The sequence below is a fragment of the Hakea prostrata genome, chromosome 1, assembly GCF_041222555.1.
Source record: "Hakea prostrata isolate BN-2017 chromosome 1, UWA_Hpros_2, whole genome shotgun sequence".
Taxonomy (NCBI): Eukaryota; Viridiplantae; Streptophyta; class Magnoliopsida; order Proteales; family Proteaceae; genus Hakea; species Hakea prostrata.
In genome coordinates this window covers 29,384,430-29,395,584 of record NC_142600.1, presented here as the reverse complement: position 1 = coordinate 29,395,584, position 11,155 = coordinate 29,384,430, and the positions used below count along the sequence as shown (strand labels likewise).

At 40.6% G+C, this 11,155-nt stretch overlaps 2 pseudogenes; both read right to left on the bottom strand.

Moving 5' to 3' along the window:
• The window catches only part of LOC149028670 (uncharacterized), a 3,203-nt pseudogene extending 3,046 nt beyond the window's left edge, over window positions 1-157 (bottom strand).
• A 4,399-nt stretch (window positions 158-4,556) lies between these two features.
• On the bottom strand, window positions 4,557-9,960 carry LOC149028669 (autophagy-related protein 2-like; annotated as a pseudogene).
• Between the last annotated feature and the right edge of the window lie 1,195 nt (window positions 9,961-11,155).

The following is an 11,155-nucleotide window of genomic DNA, read 5'->3' as shown; positions in this document are numbered from 1 at the left end:
TTACTTTTTAATTGATTACAAAGTTAATCAAGATGAACCAAAGTCGTAGGTTTAAAATTTGTAAAAAAAGTGTTTTTGTTCTCGATGAATTTTATAGTAATAATAATAATAATAAAATTACTAATAATTATAAACCAGCTCACTCATGCCTCGCCATGGTTGTTCTTAAACTTCCCCTTGTTGGTTTAGTATTTATGTTCTTCGTACATAGTTGAAGTGGATTTCGTGGTAAATGAGGGCAGGACCAAAAATTAAATGCTTCAATAGAGGCCAATCTAGCATATCACATTCAATGAGGGTTCAAGTTGTTGTGTAATTTATCTCAAACAATTACTTGGAATTCACTTCTCCTGATACCTGTGATTATGAGTCTACCAATATCGGAGCCAATCACATCCACTTTTGGTACAAACAATCTTCCCTTACTTTCCGTTGTGAATCAGTATGCTTTTTGAATAATGTAAACCAACTCCCGTTGCATTTGGTTTCAGCCTTCTTACTATCCCGTAACAATTCACACCGGGTTTACTCGCAATATCTACGTATATGTGTACTTGAAAGTCTGCGTTTAAAATAATACATTGTCTTCGCAAAGGGGCAACATTTGTATAGGTCTATATAAAACTCAATAACTAATGTGTTTTCAAATATTCATTTTGTCTGCAGCTCAGTTGATACGAAACAGAGGAATGGGTGGATGCTATTGTGAAGATGGGTCATCTACAAGTATGGAGCAACCAACTCCATTATGCTATTGCGGGCAAGGGAGGATGTTGCTCCTCACTTCACATACAAAAAAAAATCCAGGTCGGAGATTTTATAGGTGCCCAAATGGTGTAAAGCATCCATTTTCTTTTATTTGGGTAGATCGATGTGTGGCAGATGAAGCAAGAACGTATGTACATTCTACAGCCTTCAACGTCTTACGAAAGTGTGAATAGTCGAGGACATGAGGGTGAGATTGCCACCAAAATTTGACGACCGACGTCGCAATCCGATGAATTTGGATGCCGCAAGGCTAACCCTTAATCATCAACGGCAAAATCAAAGATCGTTGGACAAAATTACATTGGAACATCTTGTAATTTTGTTCTTATGTGTTTGGCTATTCTTACTTTCTTGTTATGTACTTTATTCAAGAAACATTTAACCCCCGTACGTTCAATGTCACTACTGTAACATATACGGTAGGACAATAGTAAACTGGATGGGTAGTTCAGTACTTTATTTCAAAAAAATGTACTCTATCTATGTCAAACACTTATCACAATGTATTTGAAGGGTTGGAAGTAGTTGTCAAAACAAGTTCACCTCTAATGTATGATATTGTACCGAATCAATTATATAATACGTTGATATATATTGTCCATATGAGAGTTAAGCGGTGATGAAACACATAATTCAACCCATATATGGTTTAAATTTTTTAAATTATTGATTCCCTTTTATTAGTGTTACATCTGTGGCTTTAAACATTACCGTAAGTCTTCAATTTATAATTTCAGTGACTATAACAAAGGTGATGGAACATATTAATTTGACTACGAACCCAAATCAATTCACCCCGTTTTGTTATGTGAACACATACCAAAGGGAATGATTCTCTTTTAAACGGCAAAGAACCCGTTTGCCTGGGAACACACAGAGCAAATGGGCCGATTCCCCTTTAAGGGGAACCAGCCCGTTCGTATGTGAACACAGAGAGCAATGGGGCCCTAAAGGGAGGGCCACCCTTTAAAGGGAACCAGCCCGTTCGATGAACACAGAGGCAAACGGGCCGCCCCCTTTAAAGGGAACCAGCCCGCTTGCCGGTGGGGAACACAGACAAATGGGCCGATTCCCTTTTAAGGGGAACCAGCCCGCTTCGGATGTGAACACAGAGAGCAAATGGGGCGCCTCCCTTTAAAGGGAACCAGCCCCGTAACCGATGAACACAGAGGCGAAACGGGCCGCTCCCTTTTAAAGGGAACCAGCCCGCTTGTCTGGGAACACAGACAGCAAATGGGCCGATTCCCTTTTAAGGGGAACCAGCCCGCTTCGTATGTGAACACAGAGAGCGTAAATGGGGCGCTCCCTTTAAAGGGAACCAGCCCCCGTAATCCGATGAACACAGAGGCAAACGGGCCGCTTCCCTTTAAAGGGAACCAGCCCGAACGTTGGGCCGATTCCTTTAAAGGGGAACACAGATGATGAACACAAATGGGCCGATTCCCTTTAAAGGGAACCAGCCCCTTCGTATGATGAACACAGAGGCGGAAATGGGCCGATTCCCTTTTAAAGGGAACCAGCCCCGTTTCGTCCGATGAACACAGAGAGCAAATGGGCCGATTCCCTTTAAAGGGAACCAGCCCGCTTCGTATCGATGAACACAGAGAGCAAATGGGCCGACTCCCTTTAAAGGGAACCAGCCCGGTTTGTCCGATGAACACAGAGAGCAAATGGGCCGATTCCCTTTTAAAGGGAACCAGCTCGTCCGATGAACACAGAGATCAAATGGGCCGATTCCCTTTTAAAGGGAACCAGCCCGCTTGTCCGATGAACACAGAGAGCAAATGGGCCGGTTCCCTTTTAAAGGGAACCAGCCCCTTTGTCCGATGAACACAGAGAGCAAATGGGCCGACTCCCTTTAAAGGGAACCAGCCCGCTTTTGCCTCGTGAACACAGAGAGCAAATGGGCCGATTCCCTTTTAAAGGGAACCAGCCCGCTTTTGCCCGTGAACACAGAGAGCAAATGGGCCGATTCCCTTTTAAAGGGAACCATCCCCGCTTTCGCCTCGTGAACACAGAGAGCAAATGGGCCGATTCCCCTTTTAAAGGGAACCAGCCCGCTTCGTCTCGTGAACACAGAGAGCAAATGGGCCGATTCCCTTTTAAAGGGAACCAGCCCGCTTCGGCCCGTGAACACAGAGAGCAATGGGCCAATTCCCTTTAAAGGGAACCAGCCCGTTGCTGCCGGGAGCCCAGGAACACAGAGACCAAATGGGCCGATTCCGTTTAAAAGGGAACCAGCCCGTCCCGTCCGTGAACACAGAGAGCAAATGGGCCGATTCAACATTTAAAAGGGAACCAACCCGCTTCGTTTGTCAACACAGAGAGAAAATACGTTGACGAACTTTAAAAGGGAACCAAGTACTTTCTTCATGAGAACACATACACCAATGGGGTTGGTTCCCATTTCATCCGGAGATCAAAAAGTATCAAATTCCCTGTTACGAAAAAATAAAAAGGGAACTAGCACATTTTCACGTTCATACAAAAGAAAAAATAACACTTTGAATAGGCGAAAATGCCGTTCACATATGAATGTATGCTTTATTTGCATTGTAACAAAAATGCGTGAACTCGTCGGTGCGGCAAGATATTCAATTCACTTGTTAACAAAGAAATTAACCGATCGGACAATGTAGTCAAATACTAATGTGAATGTGTTGTTTCATCTAAGTCCATGTAAGAGAATTTATTTACATTAACTCCGGGGATATAAAAGAAAAGAATCCAACAAGGAGAAGGTTTAGTGAACATATTAAAATGGATCCTAGATCAACTCGTAGGGGTAACAACGAATTGCACACATAGAAGAATCAACCGTGGTGCCTTTCATGGGGTGGTGATTCAACGTGGTGTTGTATCTCGGCCACGTAGTGCAACACAAGTGCTGATCAAATATCCACAAGACAAATATTGAACCACATAAGGTTTTCCATGGAGGTTCAACTTTCTCTCCTCTCGTGTGTCACCATCGATTCACCACCTATCATAGAGAAAGAAGGTAACCAAGTACTAAATTGTTAGTACACGTAATGAATAGAAAAATCCAGTCATCCAAATGTAATGTGTCCGTATTAAAGAAACGCCCGCAAACAGCAGAAGAACATTCTCACCACAATATCAAAGAAGAACATAGTCACCCGGCCGATTCCCCCCATGGTAACTCGAACATGTGTTAGCAAAAATTGGATTTTATAAATTAGACATATTGGAAGTATCATAATTGTTTCACTATGGCATTGAACATAATGATTTCTTCTATATTTGATAATTAGGTTGCTTTTTAGTTCCTACTTCTTAATACCAGATCACTTAAGGATGACAATATTGCATGGCAACAAGGATTCCTGATCAATGCAAGAAAACAAAAGACAATGTGTAACAACTATAATGAAGTCATTGTTGGAGGAAAGGCATGGTTGAAAGGGGTTGGTTCCCTTTAAAAAATACGACATTTGACGATGTTGATCCTTGAATAAATATATTGGAGAAAATAAGTGATGCTCCTACTTATCACCCAAATAGTAGATATCATGGTTTACCGCTGAATTAAACAAACTTTGTGAATGAAGCACCAAAACTCGGCAAGTTTAATGCAAAGAATGCGATGAATAAGCTCAACCAATTGAAATAGCAAGAAAAGGGCAAAAAGGCCAACAATCACAATAACCGCTTGGATATTTGAAGATGGGGATAATACAATCCTAAACCGTAAGTTTGTAAGTCAAATAATGACACTAATGTGAGGAATGGATATTGGAACTCCAAATATAGACAACAAATACTAGTCATAATACCAATGATTCAATATTCTCAAGCAGTAGAGGTGCAGACATAATTAGTAGACTGTACAATGAAAAAGAAACATATAAAACCACCTGGAAATAAGGAAGCAATGCCTCTTCTACGATAGCACTCCCACCAAATCGACCGGTCTTCTCTCGGAGGCATTTTTGACTCATCAAAATCCCGAGCCACATTTGGAGACCGGTCTATTGATGATCCTTTAACCCCAAAGAAGATGATTAGAAAATCAAGTTGATCTTCATGAAGATGCACTAGCATAGGAAGGAATGCGATGGTTAACCCGGATCGAAAAACCAAAACATAGCCATGCTTCGTAAACTTATAATCGCTCACTGCCTCACCGGACAACGAGGTTGGAATCTATATTGTACATCCAAAACTATTGTCATGGTTTTCACTAGGTCATATGGTACTCTATTATTGTTGTAAATGGAATCTGAAATCCAATTACACTAGCACATTAAGGCCAAAAGTTGAAGGTCATAAATCACTACTCTTAATCTAGGGCCTTCTAGGATCAAGATTCCAATTAAAATGCTTCGTGTGTTTTAATGATGCAAAACACAAAACAAGTTCAATTCGAAATAGCCATTACCGTAAACAAGAATCCAATACCAATTCAAGCCATTATTGCACAACAGATTATCTTTCATATGCCAACTACCCCAATGAGGAACATTTAAGTATCTAAGCAAAAGATTTGAAGTAGAGGCTTTCAAGAGAAAACCTACAAAGTTAAGAGCCGCCCAAGATTGATTTTTATATGACATAATGCATTGAAAAATGTATTTAACCATATTAGTTATTGAGATGATGCCTCCAAGGTTCCAATGATGCAAAGTATTTATTATACCGTTTTTATAAAAGGACAAATCAAAAGGACCCCAAAAAAAATTAAACCTCACAAACAGATTGTGAAAGGGATCATGGCCAAAATGGTATTTTGTTTTACGGTTAATGTTATTTACGTCTGTGTTTTCTTCTACGGTCAAACAATTGACTTTTTATGTTACATTTGGCAGGGCTAGGAGTAGAACCAAGGCTAGGGATAGGGACAGGGCAACCTGCTCCGACCCGGCCTAATCAAAGAATATCAGTGTTTGGGCTTGCTTTGGCTCGTCCGGGGTTCGTGGAACAAAGACAAGAATTTTAGGCCTTGAGTCAAGGCCGAGGCTGGAATGGGCTTTTAGCTAAGAGCATTTGGGGCTGGATTGGGTTTTAAAAAGCCGACCAGCACTCGTCCTCGTTGCAGCCCCATATTCATGTTTTTATCATTACTTAAAACCCGGAACCGCTGGTAAATGCCTCAAAAATTGCACTTTACAGATGAAATTTTAAATTAAATATATCCAAAGATCAAAGAGGTTAAAAGCTAAGTTGAGAGCAGAGAATAAACGAAAAATCTAAATCTGAACATACCGGTACTCCTCAACAGGAGTAGAAGGATCTGGTATGACAGATTCCAAATCCAACCTGAAAGCTTTGGCAGAGGACTCTCTAGGGTGATCCTTTGAATGATAATCTCCTAAAACCTTCAACATTAAAAGGATAAGCATTATTCAAATGTCTGAATCCTATAAATGAGAGTGTCAGTATAAATTAAACTTCAAGCATAAAATGTCATAGAGCTATACCAACTTCCAGGGTGCTCTCTTGTCGCTATCAAGAAGATGAAAATCCCGAACCGAAAGAGAAAGTTTTGACATGCATATTTCACCATCGAGAAACATATCATACCGAAGATCCATCTTACATAATTCAAGCTCTAAACAAACAAGAGCATCTCTCGCCACTTGTATTCATGGTGCTTGTGGTAAGCAAAGGCACTCCTCCCCGAGTCATCCTGGGCCAGTCCCATCATACATTCGCCACCTCATGCCAATATTCTTGAGAAGTAGTCTTCCCTTTGCCTTGGAGATTCCACCGGAACTTGTAGATGGAACCTCACTTTCTAAGAACCGGAATTCTTCAGATGGTCACCTACATGTGAAATATGGTTTTCTAAAATTATCAGTGAGGTATCCCGATACCATCCACTACTTCCATTTCCACCTTGGGCCACACCGCTTGATTTGTATCCAAAGATTTCGAGGCAAGGACCGGTTGGTTGCAGATAACTCGATGGAGGGCATGATTCGGATAAGTAATAGCCTTCTCTAAATTCTGGAAAACCCTCACCATGTAGGGATGATGCATGAGGGATTCCCACCCCTCGTCCCGACATTGATTCATTAAAAGATAAACTATGTGAAAAAGCTCCAAAGATGACACATATGTAAATCATCTCCAACCAGCGCTCCATCAAGGGAAAAACAGAATTGGGATCCACAGTATTACATGTGCTTGAACCGATCTTGTCAACATGAAATGCATCCTCACATATCTCATCCATCGCACCCACCACAGAACCACGCTTGAGTCTAGACTTGAAGCATGGTTTCCAGGAGGTGATGAGGCAAAGACCGCGCTTCAGAGATTATTGTCTCGTAAATCAAATCATCCCTATCAAGTGCCTCGCTGAACATCATTCCACCTAGACCGCAAATGCACAACCGATTCATCCACATCAGGTGCAAAAAGGTGCTGCAGCTTGAGCAACCAAATGAAGAAGACCAGATGTTGTATCATGGCAAGTCTCCAAGTTAATATGAGATTCAGAACATTCTACTTCCCATAAGAGGCCATTCTTACAGCTTTGTTCTCAACATTGCTTCTACAAGTGCCTCCCTAGCCACTTTAACATAACCCATCTTGCGAAGATGTTCCACATCGTAGGTACTTTTAGCATTCTTGGATCCAGATAATGCACAAAGAAGAAGCCCTAGATCTTGCACCCTTATTTTGTAATCACTGTCTATAGAATTTGACGTAGTTTGATTAGAAATATTCAATGAAGCAAAGCAGCCAACGGACATGCCACATACGCTTGTCCCGACTCTTCACCGGTCACCAAATTTTTTATGTAGGGCTCAGAACTCAAAGCAAAGATCCACCAAGTTAAAGGCAAAAGTCACTTCATAAGGTGAATCATCCACAACCGATTCCTTGTTTGAGTTCTTGCTCGTGTCATCGAAGGTAAGCTGAAAAACTAGGTTATTGAATTCAACCAATCCAAACGACCACCTGGTGCACCTATTGTACCGCTTCGATGGTTATAGACGTAATACATTGGAAACTCGGGGGTCCCGTATGCACAACAGCAGCATCAAGCAGAACCAGCAGATAATACATTGGCACCTTCACCATCACCACGGCCAATTGTAGAGTTGCTACAAGAGATTAGCAGAAGCTCCTTAGATGGAGCTCCCGTGATTGAACCCCAAAGTCCACATTCGCCATGGCCCAACCAAACAAAATTTAGCATCACTAATCCCTCCAATATTTGCAACAGATAATAACTCAAACTTCGTACTTTCAACTTCAAACTATAACAGAGCCCGGAAGTTCCGTCTCGCAAGGAAGATTTTATATCCTCCACCTTATCTTATCCACATCAATCAAGATTTCGACTGCATTCACATTCAAGCAAGGATCGACAATTGTTCTCGCTTCTCTCCTTGGATTGTCACATGGAGCAAAGACTGTTATCACTAGCCATGAATGTTAAACCATCTAAAATCGACTAAGAAGGCAATGTATATCCTTATACCGAGAATTGTTAAGGTGGATTGAAACAGAAGTAAGATGGAAATGCAGAAAATGCAGAGCTCAAAATCATCTCTTGTCGTGTATGAGAATGTGTATTCTCCACATCCTTCATAGTGGTTACAGATGCAAATTCAGAACCATAATCCATCACCTTATTTCGACTCATTGAACACCGGGCGTAGCTAAGGACCGACCCTTCTTCGCCATCCAAGGACCAAGAACAGGACCCTCCCCGCCAAGACATAGTAACGCCAGGATAACGACCTCTCCTGCTAATTACTGAGAAAAACTTATGGGCAGAGAAAGCATGCTTCTGGATGAGTGAGTCATTGCCAATAGGAACTTTACAAGAATTAATGAAATAAAGAAAAATATTCCCAAAGTCCAAATGGATGGAACCGAAGCCCTGCATTTAATCTCGCTTTTGACTCGCCATCTTGAATTTTTTCCTTTGTCACCGGTGTACGTAAGTCAATTGCAATAAACCGATCCTGTGAAGTATAGCATCCGAAATTAAGAAAATTGCAATTATTACCTCGCAACTATTATTTAATAAGGAAAAGTGGATAGATAAATTCTTGTGAGCACAACAATTACCCGCAAAATGAGAACCGCATCTCCACATTTTGCATTTAGATAGTGTAAACTTTTGTCATCACATTCATGCTTTTGCTCTTCATCATGAAAGGAAAGTACAAGAGAAATCCCATTAACAACAGCTTGCCTTTAGGTTTGTCTCGACATGCTTCCGATCTCGCACATGTATATGATAATAAAATAGATAAAGAAATAAATACGCATGGGTTACCCCTAACAATAATCAAGTGTCACATGTTAAGAACACAGGGACCTCGAGACATAAGATGACAAAGGTGGATACCGATATTAGAATGTTGATCAAGAACATACCAAGTGGGAATTTGCAATGATCCGTAAGCAAGACTGGATGCAGCAGCTTATTGCGCTCAAAACAGTAACATGTCAAGTTCCATATACCATCATGGCCAATGCCGATCGAGAATTCCTCATTCCATCAAAGCATTCAAAAAATTGATCTATGCCGCAAATAAATGTAAAGGCATAATAACTTCGTTAATAACTCCTCATTGAGGTTATGCTAAACTACCCTTGACTAATACATAAACTACCCTTGACTAGGACTCGACACTACAACTACTTGATGTATCTTCATGGTAAAATCTAACTTTCTCTTTGGGGTTTGCAAACTAGTCTCAGTTAGGCAGATGGACATTTGCAATTTTCTTTCAAATAATTAAGAGTAACTAAACATATTCAGCTCTAAGGCATATCTACTTAATCACATCATACAAATGGACACCGTTATTTAAATTAAACTTTATAAGCGTAAGGCTGCTAATAAGTTCCTTGCAAATAACATTACCTTATCCTTTTATGATTTGAGGAACTCAATCATTCAAGCAAGCTATTTAAAGATTCAAAGCAAGCTATATAAAGAATCGAAGAACCATCCGAGTGCTCCGATAAATCCGAAAGCCGCAAGTCTTTTGCAATTTGATCTACGCGCCGACGGATATACCGTACATCACCCCTGAGGATAGCAAATTCTCTCTCAAATCTTGACAATCTAGCTCCATCCGGCTGATCAACACCCTCACCAACCGGTGCTCCTACATTTGCACCCTCTGCTCCTACATCTCCCAATGGTATTCCAAACCGAAAATTACTGGCAGATATTTTTGCATCTTTCTTCTTCATCTTCTTCTTCTTCTTCTTCTTCCCCACTTCAGAATCCACCACGATGATGAATATGATAATGCTCAAAAATGTGTGTCAGCAGCTTGCCATAGGGGAGAGCCCGATTAGGTGCCAATCTAGCGCATCGCATCATTTTCATAATGATGTACGGTAGGTTCAACTTGTTACCCCGTATGCACACAATAGGTGACATAAGCTTCAAATGAATTTAAGGTGTCATGGTGACCACCATGCGAGGTACAACATTGTGTTGCACAATGTATGCAATGGCGTGCGGAAGTGGTTTCAGCTGCCTCAACTTCACATGCCTCGTGTCACCCGTATAATTCAGCATTATATCCCTATATGTCACATCCACATTAATCAAGTCATCGAACTTCTTCTTAGGCTCCCAGAATACTTTTGCACCTTCATTTGAGATTTGTAGAATCTCAGCTAACTTACAAATATCAAACTTTATTTGCACCCCTTTAACTTTGCTTATGGCTCCAATCTCTTCCCCAACTCCTTGGACAATCAAATTCTTATAAAACTCTTTCACCAAGTCCTCATAACACTTGGTATTTACCTCAAGTATTTTTTCCCAACCGACTCTCTAAATCTGGCTGCTAGACCTACAAAGCCTCGAAAGAAGGAATGTCCACTTCCCTTCCTTCAGCTATAGCTTGCTTATTTAATCTTCTGGGATTGCATTGGGGATCATCATCATTGAACCAGCCCCTTTCTTCATCACCTTCTACCACTGATTTCCCCTTATCCTTTGCCATAGCCTTCCGCTTTGATGGCACATGCTTTCCAGTTGCTGCCATCTTACGGCCCATATACTACTCCAACTCTAATTGCTGCACATATCAAAAAACATATTGGATAATCAACATTTAACACAAATTAAAGTAAACTATAACAAATTTAACATGCAGCCCTAAACTGTAAAATAATAAACAAAAGGGTCCAACCAAATTTAACACAAATTTAACATGCAGCCCTAAACCGTAAAATAAAAAACTAAATGATAGATGCTGTGGCTAATCACATTCAACATGCAAATCCAAACTAATTGGCAGCATAAAACTTCATCAATAATACCAACTCAAACTAATTGGCAGCATAAAACTTCATCAAGCTGCAATAGATGCTGTCTCTAAGGAAAAGACATGTTATGCTAGTCATGCACAAGTGTTATTGACATACTTTT